Below are 13,880 nucleotides of genomic sequence, written 5' to 3'. Positions count from 1 at the left end.
TGCAACATGCTTTCTGATTTACTTCCCATTTAAAGTACAGAGTAACTAAGATATTGCAGAGTAGATTTCCACCTTTGAATGAGAACCTCAGCATATACTAAGGCAGAATTTGGGTCTGGATATAAATACAGCATACGCAAATTTCATCTATTCAACAGTATGATGGCACTGTTCGTGTTCTGCTACCTTGTTCATGTTGAAGAGTAACAGCACGAGTTGGAACAAGCAGTTTTTTCCCCAGTGGTTTCATAGTCATAGCTAAGAAAGTGATGAATTAAATTAAAATCAGGGATTAGGAGCTCTGTCACTGTAGATGGCTCTCTTCCCTATAGATCTGAGTCAGAGACTTTGTTTAAACAACTTTTTCTTCTCCCCTGAAGAGATTAAGGCTCTTTCCCTCTCCTCAGCCTACAGCAGAAAATGTTTTCTGGCACTCATAATAATATTATAAAAAGTCTGTTTCTGGGGTAGTATCACATCTCACTGATTTAAACACTGCTGTTCTCAGTGGAGTACCTAGGGAAAGACATAATGAAGGTCTAGCTTTGCACTTATGGCGATCTTTTGTTTTCAGGTTCAGTCAATAAGGATCGAACTACCTTGTCACCTCCAACCTTCACTGTCTAAACCACACACCTCTCTTGGCACTCCATCTAGTCAAAGTTTTAGGGAACAAAGTTTAAACTCTAACAGGTGCTGTTTGAGGTATGTGTTTGTGAAATGGTACTGCCTGCTGCCTGGGGGTTGGCATTGGGAATTTCTTCACATAGGAAGAGATTTCCTAGTCATGCATTAACTTTGTCAGTGTCTTAGGGGAAAAAGAGGAGTAGGAGAAACATTTGCTAAAATATTTGCAATACATCCCCTGATCAGATGGCAACAGCTGTTTGCAATCAAAATATATCTCTCCTTATTGGGTGTTCATGTTGTGAATAGGGAATCATGTTGTGATTCTGCTTATAAAAAAATGAAGACAATTTCCACTGAAAATGAGAGTCATGGAGAGACTGACCCCTTCGATTATGCCGTGGCTGACACAGAGTTGGTCAGCATTCCTGTTTGTATTAGAAATAGTGAGTTTTCTTCTCCTAGGACCATGAACTCTGTTACTACAGGATGCACCTGAGTCTCTGGGTACAATGAAGCCTTCTTCCTCAACACCAGCTCCTACATTTCTCAGTTCTTCCTCTTGCTCCCTGACAGCAAGGAACAAGAGGAAGGATTAACCATGGCACTTTCAATGCAACTCCCATATCTGTGTCTGGCAATAACACACAAAAGGAAACTGTTTCAGAAGAAATCCTGATCTTGATTAGAGCTCAAAGTCTGGGGCTCTTTCTTCCTTCCCATATGCACCTCCAAGTTTGACGAAAACGTGCGACTTCCTGTTGAACCACAAATGGAGAAGGCAGGAGCTACTTATGGATGGTACTGTTTGCACTGGGTTCGTAGGGGAATGATTTCCCTCTGCACATAAAAAATGGTTGTTTAAAGAAGCACTTATATCAGACTGCTAGGGATACTTTTAGGATTGGAAAGTGAAAGATGAATGTACTATAAAGGCAAAACATCTAGTTTCTGGTTCATAGCCAGCTTCATCATGGTGGGACTGTTTCTCTGGCCAACTAAAGTTTTGAATGTAAGCCGTAGGAAAAGGTCTTTAGTAGCAGTCAACAGCAAGACAAGAAAGAGGCAATACACAGGATTTAAAGAAGACACAGGCACATGCATATTTTATGTAAGAATTGGATTTTGTTTTAGAAATGTTCACATAATTAACACAATCAAGCACAGAGCTCGTGCTATTGTCTTGTTTGTAACACTGCAAAAATCTGTTCTATTTAAAAATAGAATTATTATGCTGTATTTCTGTCTTATAAAGATATACCAACCATGAAGAATTTGGCACAATGAATAGGAGCACTTCTGAGGCTGCTGTTAGAGAAAAACAGACTGACACATTTTGCCAAGATACAAGAGGGAAAAGCAAATGAGCAAAGTGAAATGGCAAATTTTTATGTTTGCACTGACTATTCATAAGTACCTGTGATTGCTCAAGTGCTGAAGAAAATCAGTTTACCTTTAAAAATCTGAGAAATGTCTTGAGTCAAATAAGCTCTTGGGGAAGAAAGACTAATTTTCATCTGCTTAACCTATTCATCAACACTAAGTTTCCATAATAAGTGAGTCCAGTGATGCAGAAAAGTAAAAGAAACACATCTCATTGTTATTATTTCAATTTCCAGGTCCAAAGGAGTTATACAAGACATGTTACCTTTGATGTTTTTGAAATATAACTGAAAACTGCTTTAGCCACACAACATGTACTTTGCAGTTTCATTGCACCAGTTCAAAACAGCCGAGGACAACAGATTTCTGAACGAAGTCTAATAAAGTTCAGTTTTTATGTTTTTAACTCCACTGATAACTGGGGGCAAGCTAATGTATGGTAAAACAGGAATCCTCCATTTGCTAGTACAGTGAAGATTCCCTTCTCACTACAAAAACAGGCAAAACTCACATTGATATGTCTTGCACCTCATATGACCATAACACCTAAAAGCCCCATTCCAGATTGGAGTTCCACTGAAGAATTTACCATAGTCCATGATCCAAAGAGTTCACTGTGCAGGAGGAACTTTTATGAACTGGCCTAGGTGTTTTACATCTGCAGCAAGAGAACATGCCATTTGTAGTTTTTGTGCCCTACCATTTTCTGGATCATTACTTTAGGATTTCTGGACATGTAGCCTCCCATTTGAAACATCAGCACAATAGTAAGTAGTGAAACACAAATCCTTCTGTCTGAAAAGTAAGGATTCTCATTTTACTGAAAATGAATGGAAAATTCTTACTTGTAAAGCTGTCATACACCAAAGCTGCTCTAAACCCCAAAAGACAAACAGCTACCAAACATTAGATTGCATAGGTTAAGTGCACATTGCATGCACATCAAACAAATGTCCAGGTGGACATTTTTAAGAAAACCTTAGGACCTGTCACTTTTTGAATGTCAGATTGAGAAGTCTAAAATAGAGTAGCAAGTGTTTCTGGAAGATAGAAGTGTGCTATATCAATTCTGCAGCAAAGATGGATTTACAATCTACAGTGGAAATTGCATTCCGCTTTCCTTTTCAAAAGGAAAGATGCTGATTAGAATTTGGGACTTTAAGTGAGAAGGGAGTAAAATTAGGGTAGAAAGCAGTACCTCAGTGAAGAAGAGACAGTCCAGGAAAGAGGAAAGGGAAACATCTGTTGAATGTAAACCTTTTGATAAGGTTTCTTTGTACTCCTGTGCTTCCTGCTCTTCACAGATAGCAGCCATCTTCTTGGAATTAGAACTATCAGTTTATCGGATTTATGGACAGAGCATACCATGGGGAGGGCCTCAGTCCCCAGATGAAGTACTAAGGTGCAGAAATAGCTGCATGGGAAGAACAGCCGTAATAGCAGTTTTATTATCTGGACTACTACCTCTATCTCTTCAGAAGACTATCTGACTTAAAATCTAGTAGTGAAAGGATAAGACAATGTTCTTTTTAAATTAAATCATGGCACAGAAATTTCACCACCACTATAGCTGGTCTTTTAAGCCTCCCCAGAAGATAAGACTTTTTATTTCCTCTTGAACTATTCTGTTGATGGATTTTACCTTAATGCACAATGTATCAAAATAACAATTGTGCAGTATTTGGCAGGTGCAAATCAATTTGTTCAGCTTGGAATGCCTGATGACTTTTTATGATGGCTGTGACACTACATTTGTTTGACTAGTGCACTGAACATACAGTAAGGAAGATGCCAAAAGGCAAATACATGATGAAAGCACTGACCTGAAAAGAAAATAATCGAAGAGGGTTGTTTGTATTGATATTCTTTACTGATTGAGCAGTTTGAAAGACAAAAACCACAGGCATGAAAACTATCCAGCCTGTTTCATGCTTGTGTACAAGTCTTGCAATATACTGTGTATCTCTGCTTCTCTCTATATGTTTTTTACAAAACCGTAACATAAAAAGTTTTTTTTAAAATCTTAACTATTTAAAATATTTTTAAAAATATATATTTTTTAACTAGTTGTTTCTCTGACAAAATTTGCACTTTTATAAGGTGAACTTCATACCTCCATAAGCACTTAGCAAGGTATTCATATCTTCAGAGAACTTCCTTACTTCTCACTTCACATACTGCTCAAAGACAGAATTTGTGAGAATGGTATATATGTTAAGAAACATTAAAATATTGTACAAAAACCTTTGAGAATTCTTGGCCAGCTAGAGTAAACAGGTGTAAATTTAAATCAGCAACACATGCCAATTTACACATATGATTCTTTTTGTTCTTAGCTGAAGGTCTGTCATTCTATTTCTCAAAGTGACTTTACATAAATTTTCCTAACACTGTGTTTAAGCTTTCACACACATTCACTTGCACATTATTTTTGTACTGCAGTATTTTTAACCCGGTCTCATTTTGATATCCTATCTTCTGTTAAAATTTAAACCCACTTTTGCTATTCTGCAACGAAAGATTAATGTCTCTCAGCCTTCAGTGGATCCCTTTTTCCTGTAGGCACAAAGAGCCAAAGGTTGCTTCTTGTAACAATTGCCTAAATGCATTCACTGACGTGGCGGCAGATCCTGATAACAGATGTGTCAACAGCTGGAGAAATCTTTTTTTCATATTTGAAATTGATGCTTGAGTTTATGTTCAGCCAAATAAATCTCTGGTATTGCAAACATGTAAATTCCCAAGGATGCCTTTGACTGCACTGAAGATATATTTAATTTCTCTTACAATGCTTCTCTTACAATTCTCTTACTATTTTCTCTAAGGATTCATAGGCATCAGAACCTATCCATTTAGCACAAAGCACACAATTTTAAGAACTTTATAAAAATGAAGTCACATGTTTACATACAGAACATCTTCACTTAGGGGTTAAATATCCTTAGTGAATTGGCTACCTGAGCCTTCCTTTAATAAAAGTGGAATTCTCTACCATTTCAATGACTTTGGGTAATCTCAGGAAAAGTGAAAGCACAGGAATGCATGTAAATCTGTTGTTTGCAGGATGGTTAGGAACTGGATGATATCTCAGGGCTTCTCTGAAACAACCCTAAATTTTCTCAAGGTTGAAACACCTCCAGGATATGCAGCAAAGTGTGAGGGGTCCAGGATCTAGGTAAGGAAGAGTAAGAATTTATCATACATTTTTGATTTCTCCTCTTTTCCTTTGTTAAAAAAAATGAGCTTCTTATAAAACTACAGTGTCCAGTCTTTTAATTAAAGTTCAAACTGAGTAAAAAGTATTCAGAAAATCCTCACTCAAGACTGTATAAACTTACCCCTAGCTGTTTCTGTTGATGTCATCCCCATTCTAACTCTTTCTTTCAACCATACCTTCAAACTTCTGGTTAACTTTAGCGGGTGAAATTCTGGTTTCAGCTTCTTGTTGCACCGTACTAAGTCAGGCTAAAGTCTGTAAAGATCAACATATTCTGATGAAACAGATCAACATATTCTGATGAAACAGGCTTCCTTGTTATGGTTTTTAGTGCCTAATCTATACCAGGGCACAGACTAGGAATGTGTGCTGCTGGAACACTACCAGAAGCCAAGCAAAAGTCTATCTGTTTCTCAAAATTATCTATTTCTTCTCTTCTACAATACACATGAAAGGAATAATCCCTCAGGAACAGCAATTCTGATGCTCCTGTTACAATTGGTATGGAAGAAAATCTGACCAGCCTCTGAATTCTGCAGGGCTCTCTCTGATTTCCTGCAATAATTCCTCTGATGCCCAAACTTTTCTGGTCAAGCCTAGGCCCTTCTAGGTGTTATCTGGGTGCTACTTTGCAGCAAATAGACACCACAAATGTGATCTAGAACCAACTATCTAGCAGAAAATGAGAATTCCCTTTGACCACGTAGCCTCAAAGATCAGTGAGGTTCTAGCAGTACAAATCTTAACCACAGGCAACAGATCTTCAATGGCTTAAAGTCTTATAGAAGAAACTCAAGCTGTTTCCCTTCTGCTTGCGACTCGCCTTATTTTACCTGCCCTTCAGGGAATCAGGCACCTGGAATCAATTAGATGAGCCTATATTCTGAAAGGATCTCTCAATAACAGTTAAACACAAATGTGGGATTTCAGGTAGCAGCTGCAGATGTTCTGGCTGAGAGTAACAGGAGTTTAACTCTTTGCCTTCTGTTTACTAAGCTGAAGAAATTAATCCCTTTATGAGGTTAACATAAGTATATAGACTTGTATCTAAGCAAATGGATGACTCTCTACATAATGTATAACAAGTCATTTCACCCAGAAGTGTTGAAAGCATGTCTTGTGCTTTCTTTCCAATGCATTTTGACATCCAAGGGTGAAAAGAGACATAAAAGAAGGAAAGTTGCAACATAACCCTGCTTGGGTCAATGAGGATTTGAATTAGGCAAGGATTTCTCTCCAGTCACTGTTTTATCAAAATACATAACTTACCATTATTTATTAGGCAATGTTAGTGAAATACATATGTGAACTCATAGTTGGGATGAGTTCAATCAAAATAATTGTATGAAACTGATGATTTCCAAGATTAACTTGTTACTTTTGTTTTTTACTTCCTGAGACTCAAAGGTATATGACATATGCTGAAACAGCACACAAAGTGACCTGGCATTTAAAGGACAGCTTTCCACTTTGCTTATGAATGTCTTTTTGTATTTTCATGATAAAAATAAAGTAGATAAAATTTTGAGGTTTTAACCTTTCGTTTCACTCTCACCTACTCTTCTATCTTCTGAATTCTGAAAGATTTACAAAGTTTTAAGCAAGCATGTGTCCAGTTTTTGGGAAAACTTGGATTAGTTTTTAATGAACTTGAAACTCATTTCAGTGTATTGCAGGTACAGAATCAGATTTTTTTTCTGCAACTTTGAACCCACACTCAACAAGACCCAAGGTCAGGCTGATTTTTGGATTACTAATTTGAGCTTCTTTAAATGTAGGCCCTTCAACACTCTTATGAAACATATAGAAATTCTTATCTTTGACTTTTTTCACTACAGATCAAGAAACTGAAACACACACATGCCATGACTCATTTACAGATCACAAATATAGGCTCTCTATCATAAATGCAAGAGCTGTAAGTTAAGTTTAACATTTTAACTATTTGATCATGCTTTTCATTTAACTTCTCCTCTGAAATTAATTGTCTAAAGTGAGCAAAGTTTATGCAAGGTCTGTGACACCAGATACTTAAGAAGAAATTTCTATTTCTGCAAATAAAGATTGTTTTCAGGAATAAGAACTACCTCTTATATAACCCACTGTTCTCTGAAATGCAATAGAAAGTGTCCTTTGATCAAGAAGTACAGAATTTAAATCCTGAAGCAAATAAAAAGTGCTATTACATAGGGCAACTGCTACTAAAATTCTGTTGTATTTGAAAAATCAAAGACCGTATAATTAGACTGAGAGTTGTGAAAACTGAAATAGCCATTGTGTGACATTCTACAGTGAATGGGCAGTAGTAATCAATACACTCAATGGGATATGACAATGTTCAGATTCATTATCACCTTGTCCAACAAGCAGATTTTTTTCCCAGATTCATGTTTTCAATTCCACAAAGGAAAATCAGGGGCAAAACCCATGACTTTGTAAGTATGAAAAATCTATGAAAGGAAATGTATAAGGTGTCATAGATAAAAGAACTCGGGTAACCCTGTGTGTGAAGTTCAATGAGAATCCCACTTCAGCTCCCTAAACTCATTTGTTATGTAGCAATGTGTATTTGCATTCTTAGAGAGTGACCCTCATATGTTCTCACATTATACATGAGTGATTAAGCTGCAAAATGTTTAGTGTATTAAAGAAAAAGGCTCAACAAGTCATACGCTACATAACTTCTCCATGTAGAGAGACACTAACTCTTTAACATTTTTCTTACAGCTGTTACTATAATAATTTAAAACAAAAAAAATTCATCATTGTGGATAAGAACTGAGACCAAACCGCTTAACCTTTTCTTTCTTGGAAGGAATTTCCCTTAGAAAACCAACTCTCATTGTTGATAAAATTGTCAGAGATGGTCCACATGGCTTACAGAGCAGTGTCTAGGGCTTGCTGAGATCTGGGGGATTACATACTTCCAGCTCTTTCTCATTTTAATGAAATCCAGCAGGTTTTTTGTAAGTATAAAAAAAAGTAATTTTTTCTTTTTTAAGAACAGCTCAAAAAAAGTTTTGCCATTTCTAAATGAAAGGTCTGATGTGGTCACATAGGAGATAAAGAACGTTGGCAAGACAACTTGTACTGAAAGATGGTCTATACCTTAAAAGAGTCTGAAAAGTCCAAAAAAACCCACTACAGGCCTCCATTTCATAAAATGGGACTGCCTTGAGAAGTGACATCTATGAAGCTAGGCATGTGTCATATGTTTTTTAACAACTCCTGGTATTTAAGGTGGCTATAGCAACCTTTAAGGAGTTTGAACAAAGAAGCACAGGTTGCAGAAGTGCTTGAAAGAAGGTATGTGAAGTCAATCCATGCACACATAGCTAAATCACGGGCATAACACTGCTAAGTCTAGCTAATACATGATCACTTTAACTTTACAAGTACTGAATCCCTTCATACTGTTATCATTTTTATAGGCATTACATATTTGTATGACATACAAGCCAAGTTAAATGTTAATATTCACTGGCACCGGTACCGGGAGGGTGTCTTGGAGCAATGTGATCTCCAAAGCTATTTGCTGAGCATGCTTAAACCACAATCCTTTAGGCTGCAAGGCTGGAAACAGCTTGGGGTCCTGCCCAAGGATTCACAGGCAAGTGCCAAGCATCACATGGCTTTCCAGACAAAAAAGCCCAGCAAAGAGAAGTGGAGGGGGAAATAGAGGAATCAAGTGGGAAGAGGGAAAGAATTAGGGTGAAAAAGAGCAAAGGCAAGGAGCTGACAAGTGATGAAATTGGAACTTTTTAAAAACAAAAGAAGCATGACTCAGACTTTTTGTTTGTGTACCATTTCTGTTCTTCTTGCTACTATTTTTTTCCTGCTACATGTTCACCCACAAACATCTGTACTGAGTATTTAATTCCACTCATAAAGATTAGCTGACGGAACACTTTACAGTCTTTTCTGGTGTCCCCATCAGCTCCTTTTTAGGCAGCACTTCCTCTCCAAATGACCAGCAGGAAGATTCATTTCTGTGACAGTGTTTGATTATCTTTTTCCTGAAGCCTTAAAACAGTCCTACACAAGGTGATCTTCATCCAAACACTGAAAAAATTTTCAAAAGAGTAGGCTGTCTAGGTGACAACTCTTGAGAGACCTGCTGTGAACTACCCTCAGCAGAAACTGTTTATCCATTCTTTAATTGCTACCACAATCAGGAGACCTGTCCTTGTTTGTTTGTCATTGGCACAGAAAATGGGCAGGGGAGAAGGAAAGGCAGTTTTAGTGAACCCCACAGTTTCCTCTTATTTGGATTTACATTAACTTTTATCTAGTCCCCATAGTTCCCAAGGGACAATGTGGAGGTGGGTGGTCCTTCAGCTCCTGACATGCCTGCCCCTCTGTACCTCTGTTGGGAAGGATCCAGCACAGCCCTATCACCTGTCTTTCAGCCCAGCCTCCAACACTTGTCCAGGAAAGATGTTCCCAGGTTACTGCTCTACAAACAGCTATGTGAAAAGACATTTATGTACTGTACAGGTGTCATGGTTTAACACCAGCTGGCAACTAAGCACCAGACAGCCACTCTCTTACTCCCCCCTGGTGGGATGGGGAGGAGAATAGGAAGGGTGAAAGTAAGAAAACTTGTGGGTTGAGATAAAGACATTTTAACAGGCTAAACAAAAGCTGCACATGCAAGCAAAGCAAAACAGGGAATTCATTCACCACTTCCCATCGGCAGGCAGGTATTCAGTCATCTCCACTTAAAAGGTTCCCTCCTTCCTTCTTCCCCCATCTTTATATATTGAGCATGACATCATGTGGCATGGAATATCTTTTTGGTCAATTCAGGTCAGCTGTCCTGGCTGTGCCCCCTCCCAACTTCTTGTGCAGCCCCAGCCTCCTCACTGGTGGAGAAGTGTGAGGAGCAGAAAAGGCCCTGAGACTGTGTCAGCACTGCTCAGCAGTAACTTAACATCCCTGTGTTATCAACACTGTTTCCAGCACAAATGCAAACCATAGCCCCGTACTAATTACTATGGAGAAAATGAACTCTCTCCCAACCAAAATCAGCACAACAGAGATGGAAGAAAAGGAATGAGAAATCCAGGATCAAACTAAAACTGCCAACAGCTACTCCCTGAACCTCTAAGGCTTTAATATCCCCTCTGAAGGAGACACATAAAACACTGATGGTAAAAGCAATTAATAGACAGGTCAAGAAACAAATGTAGTTGCTTTGCATTTTGTTCAACATATTTTTGCTACATTTTTCAATTAGTTTTGATTACAGATGAGTAGTCTAAAGCAATAACAACCTTGATTTCTTTTTTAGAGTTCTGTCTATTTACATATTCCCCAAAGTTATGTAGTGGTAGATGATAGTTCTAATTACCTCTTCAATGCACCATGCTTGTCACATCATAGTTAATTTTTTTTGACGGTTCTGACCTTTTAATCAGTTGATCAAGAAAATAAGATGATCTGGGTTGCTTTGGCATCATCTCAGTAATTCCTCTGAAATACTTTGGGTGACTGCAAGAGTAATTAGAAATATAGTGACAATAACTGCAGAACTTGTGAAAAAAATTATAGGTCAGTGTTTCTTCTGTAATGCTATTTCCACTGTGATAAAAGAAATTGCTGTTAATTATGAGGTTATTACCATACTTAATTATGATAATTCTAAGCTAATCAAACAATGTAGGAAACACAAATCACATTATTTTGTTCCTCCAGCAAGGTGGCAGTACTGTTCCTGTATAATTCATTCTAAGGCTGCTGTATTTTTGTTAATGAATTAGATTTACCACATTATAGCTGGTGTACAGAAGTTAAAAAGTTCACTTTGAGGTATCAACTGTTCTCTTTCAGGGTGATTTATATGCATATATATGCACATGGTCTCTTGAAAACATTATTTCTAATGTTGTGGCACAGTTCTTTTTTTCCTTCTTTAGGACCAGTCTGGCAAAGCAGGAGGTTGTACCAAGCAGAAATAGGCTTTACTGACTACAAAACCTTATAGCCCCAAAACTCCAAGCACAAAATCTCACCCAGACTACGGTTGGGAGGAAAATATAAAAACTGTGACTCTAGGGTAATACTGGGAAGTAGACCAAAATTAATTCATTCTCATTATGACTAATTCAAGAAAATGCCTCTCTCCTGGAAACTGTTTAAGCACGTACCCCATTGATTTCAATGGGAGTTGAGGGAACCTTACAAGAGCTGAGCTGGCAAATTTTCATCTTGAGGCGTATTTTAATATTTTGAAAGTATACACGTATTTTTCTTCTCTTTAGAAACCATATAGATGGCTTTAAAAATACCGATTTGAATCAAAACACAAGATCCTGTCTGTGCTTATGTATATAATGATTTCTCACTGTTTTTTGATAATTTTATGTAAACTGAGAAAAGTAAGATGCTTTAAAAAATCATATATCTGCTCTGTAAAATCTAAAGGATGTTTCTAAAACCTACTGAAGTGAAGCCATACTTACTGGAATCCTCAGTTGTTATAGAATCATGGAGCACTTTCCTTGAAAATAATTGGTTTTATTCCTCCAAAAGTCATTGGAATTTTCATAGAATAAATATGAACAGGATGTGATCCTCAACATTTTTTTCTGTAAAATCAATAAGAAATGCCCTTTACGGTTCATAGTGCCAAAACAGGCATTTCAGCTATTGTCTTCTACACTTTTCATTACCTTTCCTAAACTTTGAATAGAATACTTTTTCTAGTTGTCAGTTTTCCTGGCATCTTGGGAGCTTTCTTGACCAAAAGCTGCTGAAAGTCTGGTCTCCCCCTGCTCAGCTATATATTTTATTATTCCAGTGCAAATGATAAAGTAGGTACTATTTCACTCTGGGCTATTCTCCTTCTCTTGCTTTTCTTGAAGAACGAGTATGTCAAGGAGCAAGCAGGAGGTGCCTGTCAGAATCTGTTAGTTTGCAGTGCCAAGTGATACAAAAACCAGAAGCATGAGTGACTTCCAAGCATCCTGACACTCTCACTGGTTTTCACTCTATATACTGCTCTCTCTTACATTCATGAGAGATTGAATCAAAGGTGCTTTTCATAGTAGCTTACACAGGAAAAAGGCCTCAGTACAGTCAGAATCCATCTAGATGCCATACTGCATCTCTTGTAGCTCCATGCTTGGACTAACTCAAGTCAAAGAAGTCTTTCCATTCAGTGCAGTGGATTTCAAATTGGGTCCTAAAAGATTCTGTGGCCTCAGGTGGCCAAAGTGTTACAATCTTCTTCAAAAAGCTATCATTGGGTTGTAAAGGGAGCTGCAGCTCTAAGATTATTTTTATATGGTATAATAAAAAGAAAACAAAAGTTAAAATTTGTGTGAAGAAGTAAGGCTTGATATTGAAAAAAAAAGATTCCTCTAGTCTTTCACTGTTACTGTTGACCAATGTTTTGTTCTACAGCACCACAGTTTTTCACTGTAAACCTCAGTAATGATTAAAATGAGCTAAGATGAATTATGAATATCTGTTTTAGCACTAGAATGTAATGATCCTTTGATAGGTGGGATTATGGATCTTAAAAATTCCAAAACATAAAGGTGTGATACTACAAAAGAGTTGAATTCTTCCTCCTAATTTAGTACTGGGAACTACACAGTTTGAATTTTTCCCTGCATTCCATTTTAGAAAATATTAAATAAAGAGCTAGTCTTAAAATATCTGAAAAATATCATTAAAATATATTAGCCTGAAAAACAACAACAAAAACCTAGAGAAATAATTGATCCCTGAGAAAGTTTGTGGATGCATGTTTGGGAACAGCAGAGAAGTTAAAAGCTTATCTAATATACAGTCTAAAGTCATTAGAAAAAAAGTATATTATTACAGACTAGAGTTTTGTACACTTCTTGCATTTTATCTAAAGATGGTGTCAGACATCTGATCTATACCCCTTGAGCAAAATACTGTATCTTCTCTTTTCTAGTGATTTTTAAATAGATGTTTAAAATTCTTTGTTATTAATTGAAAAAAAGTAATAAATAACAAACAAAGTATCCTTACTTATATTCCCTTGCTCAGCTAATACCACCACAGATTAACACAGATTGCGCTAAAACAAATGATCCTCACTCTAAACTGCTACTTGCTGAATAGGTGAGTTGGTGCATGTGTCTCCATGCTGTTAATTCATAAGCAGGCTAAAAATATCCACACAGATCTTTTAGATGCGATATGTGGAAAGCATCATAAGACATCATAAGACATCATAAGAGAGTGTATTTCAGTCATGAGTGACTGAAATTACTCCAGTACTCCTTAAAAACACATTTTTAATATCGATTGCTTCAGTATGCCAGGTGTGCAGGCTGTAGTGTAAAGATGTGAGAGTTCTGCAGCAGAATGATGAGTTGACTTACATGAGTTGGAAGATAGTTTCTTCAAGTGTTAGTTCTTCAGTAAACCTTGCAGTTATTTTTCATTATTGAGTTGGCAGTTTAAATAACTTGGTATTTTAAATGAACTAGATAAATCACTTAGTTGCTAGTTTAACTTTAGATTCAGTCCAAAGGTTTAATTCAAAAGACAGTAAGTTTTGAATAAAATACAGGTGCTGTTGAAGTTGGCTGCGAACACTCCTCATCTTTGGTATGATCAGGAGTGAATACTACCCTTTGATTAAAAAGTAGCCCTTTTTCTCTTGAACCCA

Source organism: Strix aluco, chromosome Z, assembly GCF_031877795.1.
Source record: "Strix aluco isolate bStrAlu1 chromosome Z, bStrAlu1.hap1, whole genome shotgun sequence".
Classification (NCBI taxonomy): Eukaryota; Metazoa; Chordata; class Aves; order Strigiformes; family Strigidae; genus Strix; species Strix aluco.
Note: the sequence above shows the minus strand (reverse complement) of the source record.